This window comes from Panicum virgatum, chromosome 4N, assembly GCF_016808335.1.
Source record: "Panicum virgatum strain AP13 chromosome 4N, P.virgatum_v5, whole genome shotgun sequence".
Classification (NCBI taxonomy): Eukaryota; Viridiplantae; Streptophyta; class Magnoliopsida; order Poales; family Poaceae; genus Panicum; species Panicum virgatum.
Genome location: NC_053148.1, coordinates 22,729,637 through 22,742,690, shown reverse-complemented (window position 1 = coordinate 22,742,690; position 13,054 = coordinate 22,729,637). Strand labels below are relative to the sequence as shown.

General features: G+C 42.1%; 1 long non-coding RNA gene across 1 annotated transcript; it reads right to left on the bottom strand.

Annotated features, from left to right (window-relative positions):
* Positions 1 to 808: 808 nt before the first annotated feature.
* On the bottom strand, positions 809 to 1,586 carry LOC120670594. Its single transcript, XR_005673265.1, has 2 exons — positions 1,492 to 1,586; positions 809 to 1,371 (listed from the first exon to the last, which is right to left on the bottom strand). It is a non-coding gene; the product is annotated as an uncharacterized LOC120670594 (long non-coding RNA).
* Between the last annotated feature and the right edge of the window lie 11,468 nt (positions 1,587 to 13,054).

Here is a 13,054-nt window from a genome sequence, read left to right as displayed (position 1 = left end):
CAAGTTGGGTAAAAATGGCAAGTTGTCCAGACATATGACCATAGACATCTTTACAATGTAAGGGAAACCGAGTCTGCACAATATAATGCACCTGCATATCAAGAGGATGAATGCTGGGATGGGGACGAAAGGCGAGAAGTAGTGATAGACATGGCATATGATATTCCTTTGAATAGAAATGATGAACGCGGCCCTATTTTTGATAGTGCTGAAATTGCTCGGTTGGTTAAAGAGTGCCACAAAGGGCATCAGACTCATGGTGAAGGGGATCAGAGTATTGACGAAGAGGTAGAAGATGACACACTTCTAGAGTATTGTAGCGATAATGAAGGAGGTGGTACACTTGATGTTGACAGTGATGATGAATAGCTGCTACCATTTATCAAATATTATTTTTCATGCAGAATTTGTAATATTGTGATGATGGAACCCATGTAATGGAATTCCCATGACTATTTGAGACCATATTTTGTTTGTGGAGAATGACATTGTATCTTTTTTAATTGCACACAGACTGTATTCAGATTCTCAGAATTGAAGCTGCAGCCTCCAGAAAGGATTTTCTATGTCTTCTCCTTTTGCATTGCAATGCTGGCATAGTAGTGTAGTACCAGAACTAAAGCTGCTAATTTCTCTTTGTACCAGTATAGTTCATCCTTTGTACCAGATCTGATGAGAACAATGCATGTTGAAATTGGACTAAAAATGGATGCTAATTTCTGCATAGTAGTAGTTCATTTCACAACTTGCAAAATTCACATCGATAGGGGCACAAGTCATCTCACAAACCAAAAGACCATTTCATCTAGTTCCACACTACAGGTTCATTTGATCAGGTTGCACAATTACAAGACATTCACAAACTAAAAGGATGCACAACCTACTGGTCCATTTTATCAGGTTGCACAATTACAAGACATCTCACAAACCAAAAGGATGCATAACCTACTGATTATTCAGCATCCAACCATCCATCAGTTGCACAAACCAAAAGGATGCATAACCTACTGAATATTCAGCATCCAACCATCCATCAGTTGCACAAACCAAAAGGATGCTAATCCTACTTTTTAGCTAACTCCAATTTCGCATCTATCAGTGCATTTCTAAGTACTGCTTTTTTTCTTCCGCTTCTTCGAGTTGAACTTCAAGTCCTGCTTTCTCTTCTTCCGCGAGATCAATTTCTGCAATAAGCACTTGCTTCTCTGCTTTTAGCTTGGCTACTGTTGCTTCTTCTTTTCTGAGGGAGGCTTCCAACTGAGCTGCCTTCGATTCGGCACAAGCAAGCTTAATGGCCATTTCCTTGTTCGCTTCCTGGGCTTCATTGAGTTGCTGCATAGCCATATTGTACTTGTTTTTGGCCTCCCGAGCCTATGAATATTTGGGCATCGAAAGGAGAAAAATTATGCACTTCCATTCATCAGACTTCAGTCAAAACAGTTAATCGAACTATTAAAATTGCCATGGCCGGAAATATTATGCAAATCGTACCTTAGCGCGGGCGCTTGTGCGGCACCAGCGGCCGTTTCGGGCACGCGGCTGTTCGCTGTCGAAGCCGGCCATCTCCTCGCCACGCCACCCGTGGCGGCCGCTGGATCCCACCCCGCGCCGCTAGAAGCCGGCCGGGGAACGCCGCTGGAAGCCGGCCGGAGAGCGCTGCTGCAAGCCGGCCGCGGGCGCCGCCTGCCAACACGTTGCCGCTCGCCTGCTAGGACGGAGGAGACGAGGAGTTCAATGGTTGTGCTGTCAGTGGGGACGGTGGAGGCCGCGGAATAGAGTTCAATGGTTGTGCTGTCAGTGGGGACGGTGGAGGCCGCGGTTCGATTCTGTGATGGTTCACAATTTTTTAGTCCATAATTACTGTTTTATTTTCCTGCCGTCCAAAAAAATAAAGACACATAAAATTGCCATGGCCAAGGATCGAACTCCCCACCTCACAGCTGATAGGATGTAAGCAATACCAGTTGAGCTACGAGCAGGATAGTGTGAACGAAGGATAGTAATTTATATATACTCAATAAACATCTCGTGACCACATGGCGGCTCCCTATTGGTTGAACTGCTTCGCCACGGATCAAAGCTCCGTGCGGACGTGAGAACTCTGGTGCATTGAGCCACGTCGCCCTACGCTTGCTTCCCGCACCATCTTTTTTCTTTTTAATCTATAATTAAAATCTATAATTGGTATTTCTTGATCATACAAACTTCAAATTGGTTGGGTTTTTTTCTGAATTTTTATAAAATCACGATCTTTCATGTAATATCATTTTTTAACCATAATAGTAGATAGCTTCTTTCCATTTTTTATATGCCTTTTTCCTTGCACCGAAAGAGAATTGATCAACCATATTTTTCTATAACAATTGGTAATCTAACTTTATATTTTGTAATGGTATGATAAGCACAAGGTTCTATCCAAGTTTGAACCCCATATGAGTTCAAAAATGTAATGTTGTACTTAACTCTAGAAGTTTGACTAGAGAGTTATTAGAAACAATGTGAGGCATGTGTCCATTGTGAACAATATATACTCCAACTTTATCAAAATACTTTTAATTTATTTTAGGGTAGTTTGTGAACCAAAAATATGTTACCACGTCAATTGTTAGAATTTTTTGATCACATTTGAATATATGGTTGTTATTATTATATGTTGTCCATTATAGAGTTTTTCATATAGTCTTTAGAAAATAGTGTAATTTTTTTCTCATATCTTCAAGACATGGCGTGCAATGGAACATAGAAGGCACAACAAATTTTTGGAAGTTTTTCGAAATTGTTTGGAGGTACATATACTTCTACTTGGAATTACTTTTCAGTATGTAGAAATTCAATTAACTGATATAAAATACCAAACCTAATAATAAATTTTTGAAACTTGTACCTTTCAACTTATATGATGTCTGAGTAAAATGTATTCACCTATTTAAGAAAGTTTATTTGACAAATTACTTCACATAGATATCTTAATTTATTAAATTAAAAAAATATGCTTCAGTACTGCTCTATGGCGGGTGGGCTTCCCATTAGTGGAGGGATCCCACTGAGCAAAGGCGCCAACCCAAAATTTTACAGAGAATATTGACGCTACTACCCATCTCCCTCCAAACAAATTATGATTCTCAACTCCCACACACCAAAGTTTAAAGGGTACCTCCGTAAACTTACCCTTCTCATCCGGCACCCAAAGCCTCAACTATCCCAAAATCCCTAGGTCAGCCGCATCTCCCACCACATTTTCAGATCCGCCGCTGCGCCCCAATCCCCTCCGCCTCTGCCGTCCTCATGGCCAATCCCCTCCACCTCCGCCGCCGCGCCAAAATCCCATCCACCTCCGCTGCCACGCCCCAATCCCCTCCACATCCTCCGTCCGCCGGCGCACCTCATCTGCTCCACCTCCGGCAGCCCCCGCGCGTCCACCATCTTCTCATCCTCCGCTGGCCCCCGCGCGTCTCCACCATCTCCTCGTCCTCCGCTGGCCCCCGCGCGTCTCCACCATCTCCTCGTCCTCCGCCAGCCCCACGCGTCTCCACCATCTCCTCGTCCTCCACCGGCCCCCGCGCGTGTCCTCCATCTCCTCCGCCTCTGCCGGCCGACGCGGCACCACCTCGTCCTCCTCCGCCGGCCGATGCGCGTCCACCTCCTCCGCCTCCGCCGGTCGACGCGACACCACCTCGTCCTCCTCCGCCGGGCCCCGCTCATCCACCATCTCCTCGACCTCCGCCGCCCGCCGCGCGTACACCATCTCCACCAGCCGACGCGGCACTAGCTCCTCCTCCTCCAACGCCGGCGCAGCTACTTCAAGGACCCGCTATGCTACCACATCCGCCACCACGCCATCACAACTGCTAACCACTTCGCATGATGGCGACCAAGGATGGACAAAAGATACCACAAGGACCAGGTATGTGCCCATGTCTTAGAAAATCTGTATTTCATTGGAGCTTAGTTAGGATATCTTGATGTGTTTTAGTTAACGGCAAAAGGAAGTTTGTTTGTTACCAGTAAAGCATATTTACTGTCACTTTCATTCAACAGCATGTCTATCATCTAGTAGTTGGTAGTAACGATGTACAATATAGCCTCAACTGCATATGTAGGGTTTCTCTGGTCAAAGGGAGAAATTTTGTCGGAAAACATAACTCTGACCATGAATTCTTTACTCTTATATATTTCTAAGGACTGTTTGGCAAATTAATTTTTCATCATAAATGCACTCACACATTGCTTCAAATAATGTTCATGTTCCTGTTCTATCTCACACATTGCAGTAGGTCCCTAATATGTTCGTATTCTATCTCATCACAGCAATGTTGCTTCCGGTTGAAAAGTACCGCCTCGAACAATGCATGGCGAACAATGCAAGGCTCCGGCAATTGGGTCTTCCTCCTTACAACCCCAATGGCACAATAACACCTGCCAATTCTAAAGACAAGAACAAGACAAAGCAGAGATACAGAAAAGATCCTGACTATGATCCTTTGCAAGATGATACCGGTGAACAAGATGATGCCGGTGAACAAGATTCGTTTGATGATGAAATTGCGAAGGTGATATTTCTTCCATCTTGTCAGGGATTGTTTTTCTGTCTTTTTGGTAATTCAATACAATTATATGGAAACATTATTGACTCATCGTTGCTTCCATTTGTTCAAGGGCTCTAAGACCAGCAAGGTAACTAAGAGACAAACCTCAGATGCAGCACCTATTAGAGTCAAGTTTTGCAGTCGCTCTCATAAGAGGGTGTATGCAGCTGCCACACCTACAACTACAACAGGTCCATCATCAAACAGAAGCATTTCCCTGCCTGATGCAAGCCTGTCACCAAGTGACATCCATGTGCCACCTTCATCACACTCTGCATCACACTCTGCAGGCAGCAAAACTGTCGGACCTGTTGATCAAGGCTAGTTGTACTACCATGTTTGTCCTTCTATGACCATCGATTTCCCAATGAATGCATTCTTACTTCCTGCTATTTTGTAGATGATGGAGTAGATGCCATTATGCATGTTGATGGTCACAACAACTTGGGCACCATAGGTGATCCTTTCTTACTATCATTTAAATATCTTTGGTTGCATGGTTGAATGTAAACTTAATGCCTGCAATTTTAAGATGGTTTGGACCTGCATGACGACAACAACACCATGGTTGCTGGAGCTGATGTCATTGCCCCACCTGTTGGTGACAACCTGATGACCAATGAAGGTGTTTGTTCATTTTCTGCCATATGGGATATTGCATTACTACTTTTGTTGCTGTATGCTAATTACATTTTGAATGACTATTTACAACTATAGGAGGACAGGAGCTATGGAACCGAGGAGTTAATATGGGACATGGTCTCAACAGGATGAACCGATCTCATCGGGCCAAGCTGCCAATTGTCATACCTGAAGGGCAAATCAGGCCTGTGGTACCTTTTATTGTTGCAAAATATGCAACTGAAATCAACATTACGGTCAGGAACCATGTGCCTATGCTCACGCATTGGAAGTTGTACAAGCATCGCCCTGTGGTGATTGAAACTTTTTTGAGAATACTTCGTGTACGTACATTCTCCAAGGCCTTACTCCTATTTAGATGCAATTACAACTATTATTTTGTGAAGTGTACTATGTGTAACCCTGGTAGTTCTTTTTACAGTTTCATAATTTACAAGCAATCCTCTGTTTATAAATCTTAGTTCTAACTGTTTTGAACCATGCCTGCATACTACCCTGCTTCTTGGTATGAAAATATGCATTATTCTTAGCATAAACAGATTCTGGATAGCAGATTTTTTTTTGGCCATTCTACCGCTACAGATTAGATTTGCTCCTTCCATATTTTTTTCCTATAGGATCTGGTCATATATGGCTTGAAAGATATTTATTTATTACATGTTATATTTCTTATATATGTTCTTCCATCTGAATAGGCAAAGTTCAACATTGACACAAATGATGCTGTGGTTAAAAATGGTTGCCTTGAAATGATGAAGTCTGCAGTTCGCCAACAGCGACACAACCTGAAGAAAGATTTTTTTGATCCTTTTCCGCTGCATTTGGTTACAAAGACTTCTCCTGTCAAATCAACAAGTAATGATGAATGGATTGCCCTTGTTGAAATGTGGAAGAATCCCAAAAAAATGGTATGTTTCCCTATAACCAAACTCTTCCTCTGCACATGATACATTGCCACATGTCTAACATGTATTCTGCATATGATGTAGGAGGCATGTCAAAAGAACAAAGATAACCGAGGCAAAGTTTTGTTACATCAAACAACCGGCTCCCGTAGCTACCCGGTTTTTGCAGAAAATTTGGTAAGTTAGCCATGTCGTTGTGCCTTTCATTTCGTATCCATACATCTTCTATATAGATTTCCATTTCCTGATCGTAACTAGATACCCATTTTGTTCAACTGAACTTGCTGTTGTATCCTATTTTAGCAAATGATGTTCTAGTTCCATAAGTTGCCAAGATGAGTTTGTAAAACAATACAATATTACTTCTTGCTGCAACAGTATAAATGTCCAATGTTCATGGTGTTTCTTAAATTTTTTCCTACTATCAGGTGTTGTGACCAAATAAGTAACTTGCTTCATATAAATATTTTTTGCAGAAAGATCAGGACGAGGAAGAGGATAAAGAACACGATGCATTTGAATTGTTCCAAATGTGCCACTTCAGCAAGAAAAAGGTACAATCAGTTATTGTAAATCTACTCTCTAATGATGCTGTTGTTACTTGGATATTTTAGGCTGCCCCATGATCCTGAATCATGTTTGCTACTTGCTTGCTAGACTGAAATGGAAACCCAACTGGCTGCACAACCAACAGAAGGTGAACAACCCAAGTCTGTGCTTCAGGTTGTAGCTAATGTGCTTGAGCGCAACAACAAGAAGAGCGTGTTCCTTCAGAATGTGGGGATGCAGACTAAGCGACCAAGGTTGAGTGCACAACTAGAAGCAGAGAAGAGGGAAAATGCTGAGCTTCGATTGATTGTCAGCAACCAGCGCGAACAAATGGAAGGCTTGAGCAACAAGCAAGTTGAATTGGAGGCTAAACTAGACCTTGCTTTGGGTCAAAATCGACCATGATGATAGGCATGATGGTATGTTAGATTTTGCTGGAACCAATCTTTTGATGTTGCAACGTAACTGTTTTTTTTTTGCTGCTGGAGTGCCTCACTGATAGTGGCTTAATGTGTTTCAAATACTTGTTTTTTGGTGTTGCAGGTGTTGTTCTGGATCTTTTGCTGACTTTGCTTCTTGAATCAAACTGCTACCTATATGTGTTGCAGGTCTTGCTGGTGTGGAGGATGGTGTGCAGGATCCTGAATGCACAACCTGGTTGCTGCTTGGTGCTCAGTCCTCAGACTTTTGTTGTTTTTGGGTTTCTGTCATGAACAACATGAAACCAAATCTTTTTTGTGTTCATTGAACCTCAACAAGAAAACTGCTATATTTTGGGAACTGTTGTTTGATTCTGGAAGCAGAGATGAAAGATGAATGTGTTGAATGTAAACTTGATATTGAATCTGTTATTTTGGGCTGGTATATTTGGTATGTACTTTGGGCTGTAATGATCATTTTTGTGCTATATCCTTGAGAAATTGGGCTGTTATATCCCAGAGAAATTGGATTGAAATTGATGGGCTCAACTTTTAATGGGCCTGTTTAGTGGGCTTTGATTTGATAGGGTCAAAAAAAATAGCCCAATTGATTCTCCCAATCCTAAAATGGGTTGCTGTCAGCCACATCGTTAGTGACGTCACACACCACGTCATCAATGAGTCATTAGCCACGTCATCGTATATGTGTCACAGGAATGTCATCATTATTATCCACCTCACTAGTCTTGTTGGCTGCCACGTGGCGAACTTTTGTGACGTTTAATTTCGTCACGAATGTTGGGCTTGGGCTGGGTCTGGACTTGGTTGTATGGGCTCAAGGTGTTTTACGACGTTTCAAAAACATCATAAATTGTGCTGATCTATAACGATTTAATAGAAAACGTCATCTGATTTAATCTGTGACGCTCAATACATGACACTGTCCGAAAACGTCACAGACAAATTTTTATGACGAATTTTTAGCGATTTATGACGAAAATGTTCTGTCACAGAATAAATAGTTTCTTGTAGTGGTTACACATTCCTGCCGTCAAATATCTGCAACTATGTCACAGAAACTAGCTCTAATCAACCAGCCCCTCTCATGTTTGAAGGAAGATTGTCTATTCTGGTGAGTAGAAGAGCCGGTGTTTAAGACAAGGGGAGTGTGATCAGAAATCACTACTAGAAAACAGCTAAGGGTACCGGTTCAAATTGGCCTTTGGTACCGGTTATTGTAACCGGTACCCCGGAAGTGGTACCAAAGGCTCGAGCCTTTGGTACCGGGTAAAATAACCGGTACCTAAGGGCTCCTTGTACCAAAATATTCATGCAAAATATCCTTTGGCTGGGAATTGAACCCGCGACCTCTAGCCTCGTGCGTTTTTCCTTTACCATCTCACCTACGCAGCAGTTTTGATCGAGAAGGAGATATTTTCCTTTTCAAGTAACCCATGGATGAGCCTAAGGTACCAGTTGGTAACACCAACAGATACCTAAGACTCCTAAGGCACCGGTTGGTAACATCAACCGGTACCTAAGGCTCGTCTATAGGTACCGGTTGGTGGCACCACCCGGTACTAATGTAAAAATTACCACCCGGTACCTATGGAGAGCCTTAGGTACCGGTTGATATTACCAACCGGTACCTAAGGCTCATTTATAAATTCCATCCACCCCAAAAGTACCAGTATGGAGATGAACCGGTACCTATGTTAGCATAGGTACCGGTTCATCTGCATATTGGTACTTTTGGGGTAGACCTAAGGCTTGTTTTCTAGTAGTGAATGTTTCTATCCCTAGCTTTGACCATTGACAGAGGGTATTTATCTTCCAATTCTGTACTAACAAGTTCTCTATCAAGGTTCTCAAAGGTCCGCTCATCTCCTAGACCTCTCATCTGTACATGTACTCAATCTTCTAAATTTGTCTTTGTAAAATTCCAATACAATTTTCTTTAAAGTTGCTCCGAACTTCGAGGAAAAATGGTACCATTCAACTGGTATCGAGCCAGTTCAATGAACAATCCATTTTTGCTAGCTCATTTAAACATCCCTTTCTCATAAATTATATTCAGACCTAAAAATCTGCCTTACTATGAATTGTAGCAAGGAGTTGAAGCTAGATGAGGCTTTTAGATGGAGGATCAAGAGTTGGTGAGATCTCATACTCTGAACTTTACAGAAAAACACGAACTTCAGAGTTATGCGGAGTTTAAGTTCAGAGATCCAACTGTGTGTGTCCAAATAGAGGCTCCAAAATAAATACTTAAACTTGCAAAACCCTGAACTAAAACTGTACCACTTTGCACATGAACTATAGGGATTCAACAATCATATAGGTTGCAATCTTGGTGTGACCCTGATTTGAAAGATATTCAACTTTGAATTTTTGGGTAAAACGATTGCCCATTGGATGCAAGGTTACAGATAGTGCATTGGTGCATGCTGAACCCAAAAATTAAATGCAGAATTCCCTCCAATTTCTAATGAAACTTATCAAAATCTCCGACTATTAGTTTGTAGCAGAACCATAGGGCTGTATGTTTGGTAAGCATTTTACTCCATATATTAGACCTAGGATTCAAAAGATAACTAGCTCTGAACTTGATCTAAAACTCAGCTTTGAAAGGAACATTCAAAATCTGAGCTTCAGCTACCCAGTGTTTAAAAGAATATAGCCTTGTTTAAATATCCAAAACTGAAACTCTCTGAGGTTAATATACCCCATGTCGTTCATCAGCAATAAGGCTTCACTCCTATACTGTCAAGCTTCATGTTGCCATATCAAACCTTCGTAAAATAATCTCTAAATAGAGCCAATTATCACTGCTTAGTGATTTGGCTACAACGCTGCATAGTGTAAAAACAGTAGAGAGTTCAAACTGTTCCACTTTGAATATTTGAAACTAAGTTTAGCTGATCCACAAATAGTCCAATTTGTTCACCATTCATCCCAGAACAACTTTCAGTTGAACATTTGTGGAGTTTTTATATGAATTCCTTTTAAATTTCAACTCAAAATTGATTCCTAAGTTGATGAGTTGCTTTACTCATTCAAATCATACCGACATCTTAATCCATCATTAAAACACCTTAGTTAATCAAAAAGTGTTGTTAACACGAGGGGTCTTACTTGGGGGTCCTAGTAGCAAGGGCCTTGTGGAGTTTAATTTTTCTGAGTAGTTTTACAATGATTGAAAAAAATAGGAGCTGTACATCTGGTAAAATTCTATGGTCCTAATTTTTTATCTTGGCCTCCAAATTTAGTGTAGGGTCTTAGGGGCCGTTTGGATCAAGCCAGACTACATTTTGGCCTTGTCGATGTTTGGATGCTAACTAGGAGTATTAAATGTATATTAGTAACAAAACTAATAACATAAATGCTAATCAAAGACTAATTAGTCTAATTAGTCCTAAACAACCACCTCCTCCATCAAATCTCTGATTTTCCTTGCAAATACCTTCGTGTGCCTTTGTCTTCCCTCAAGCTATCAAAAGCTCAGGTCCAACCAATCATTGATAAAATTGCTGACAGACTACCAGGATGGAAAGCTGATCTCCTAACCAAAGTTGGTCGATGTATCTTGGTACAATATGTTTTTACCTCTATGATGATCTATTTACTGTTGGCTCTGGATCTGCCCCTCAAGCTCTCAAGGCCATTGATAAAATAAGAAGGGGGTTTATCTGGAGGGGAAGAAGAGATGTGAGGGGCGGCCATTGTCTAGTTGCATGGCCTAAAGTCACTAGACCTTGCTTCCTGGGGGGATTGGGCATCTCTCATTTTTCAGTTTTTAGGCTGGGCTCTAAGGATGAGATGGCTCTGGTTACAAAAGACTGAACCAAAAAAAGCTTGGGCATTTCTTTCGATCAAGGCTGCACCTCAGGTCAAGGCTTTCTTTGCTGTTGCAGTGGTTACAGTAGTTGGGAATGGCAAAAACACTCTTTTTTGGACCGACAGATGGATGGATGGATGGTCAGAGTTTGGAACATACTCTACCAAGCTTGTTTGGATTAGTAACTGCCAGAGGAAGGGGAAGGACTGTTGCTGAGGCCCTACATAACAGGAGGTGGATCTCAGACCTAAGAGGTGCACTCACCGTGGATGTCATATTTGAGTATATTCAACTCTGGGATCTTCTTGAGAACTTTGAGCTCCAACCGGCAGTAGATGACACACACATCTGTCAATTCTCCACCTCGGCTCCTTCACTACAAAGTCAGCTTATGAGACACTCTTCACCGGGGCCATCCATTTTAGCCCTTGGGAGAGAATTTGGCAAAGCTGGGCCCCTGGTAAATGTAAATTTTTCATGTGGACAGTAGAACATAAGAAAAGCTAGACAGCTGTCAGGCTTGCAAGGAAAGGACTACGCCACCCAGCAGCTTGCCCACTTTTGTGACCAAACAGATGAAACAATTGATCACCTACTGGTATCCTGTGTCTTTAGCCGACAAGTTTGGTTTGCTGTGCTACATGATCTTGGCCTACAGGCACTCGCACCACAAGCTGGAGAAAGGTCGTTTGAGGATTGGTGGGCATCTACAAGCAGCAGAGTCTCAGGTCAAGTGAAAAAAGGGGTGAACTCCATCATCATTCTTGGCTCCGGGTCCTTATGGAGTCACCGTAACCAATGTGTTTTTTATGGAATCAGACCTAACTCATCCAATGTTAACAGGTTTATCAAGGAAGAAATGCAGCAATGGTCCTTTGCGGGGGCTCGAGGAGTTTCCCACCTCCTCGCCCTAGCAGTTCCAGCCACTTAGGGGGTGTTTTTTGGTCTAGTGTTTCTGGTCATGTCTGTTTTTTTGTAAGAGTCCCTTAACCTTGCTGCTAGGGTGGGTTGCGGGCCCTTATGATATGTAACATTTTGGGGATCATTACCCCTTTTCTTCTTAATATATTGATGCGCAGCTCTCCTGCGCGTTCGAGAAAAAAATGTTACAGTAAACATTTTTTAATTATGAATTAAGTAGGCTTAATAGATTCGTCTCGCAAATTAGGTATCCTAAATTAGTTTTATAATTAGTTTATATTTAGTCATTATAGTTGGCATCCAAACATCCAATGTGATAGACCTAAACTCACCGACTTATTTATGGAGTATGCTAGAATTACTCTTAGAACATCTCCACCGGTATCCCCAAAATAAGGATCCGTACTTCCTGAGTAGGGAGGCATATTAAAATTATCGACCACACCAAATGACACAAAACAAATTACGGTAACAAATCATATTGTATCTTCAATCTCATGCATGGCTTATCCTCAATCTCATGACGTAAAAAACTACAACCAAGTCCTTAGCACCTCTGTCAATGTTCAATGTTCGAGGCTTAGTCACACGGAAACGGAACGCTGAACTAGGAACGGGGACGACGCGGGACGAACACGGGTACGGGGGCATCGTACCTACTGCAGGCGGAACGCGAAGCTGGCGGACGCTCGGGCAGGCAGAAGCAGAACACGAAGACCGGCAGCCGGCGGCTGACTGCATCCGTGAGTGGAGGGCAGGGCGGAGGCACCAGCGCTAAGGAAGAAGCTTCCTTCCTGCTGTTTTTTTGGAGGAGATGTAAGCTTGCAACAGATTTATAGCATTCTAGCAAAATTAAATTGGGAAGTTTAGAGTTTTCTTATCTCGAATTCTAGCAAAATTAAATAGGGAAGTTTAGAGTTTTCTCGTCTCGGTTGTAACATTCTGGATTAATATGGATCATGTTTCACGTTCCAAACGCTGTGTGTTCCAAATCATCATTCCTTTAAGGTATATCCCTCTCGTTTCATATTTCTTAAAATCAACGTACCACATTCCTCGTCCCTGTTCCCGTTCCAACCGTCCCGGGAACTTGGTGACTAAGGTTCGAGGTTTGTTGACAGAGAACTGAAGCAAACCTCGAACATTGACAGAGGTGAGATACAATTACACTGAATGGAGGAAACAGCCGAGGGT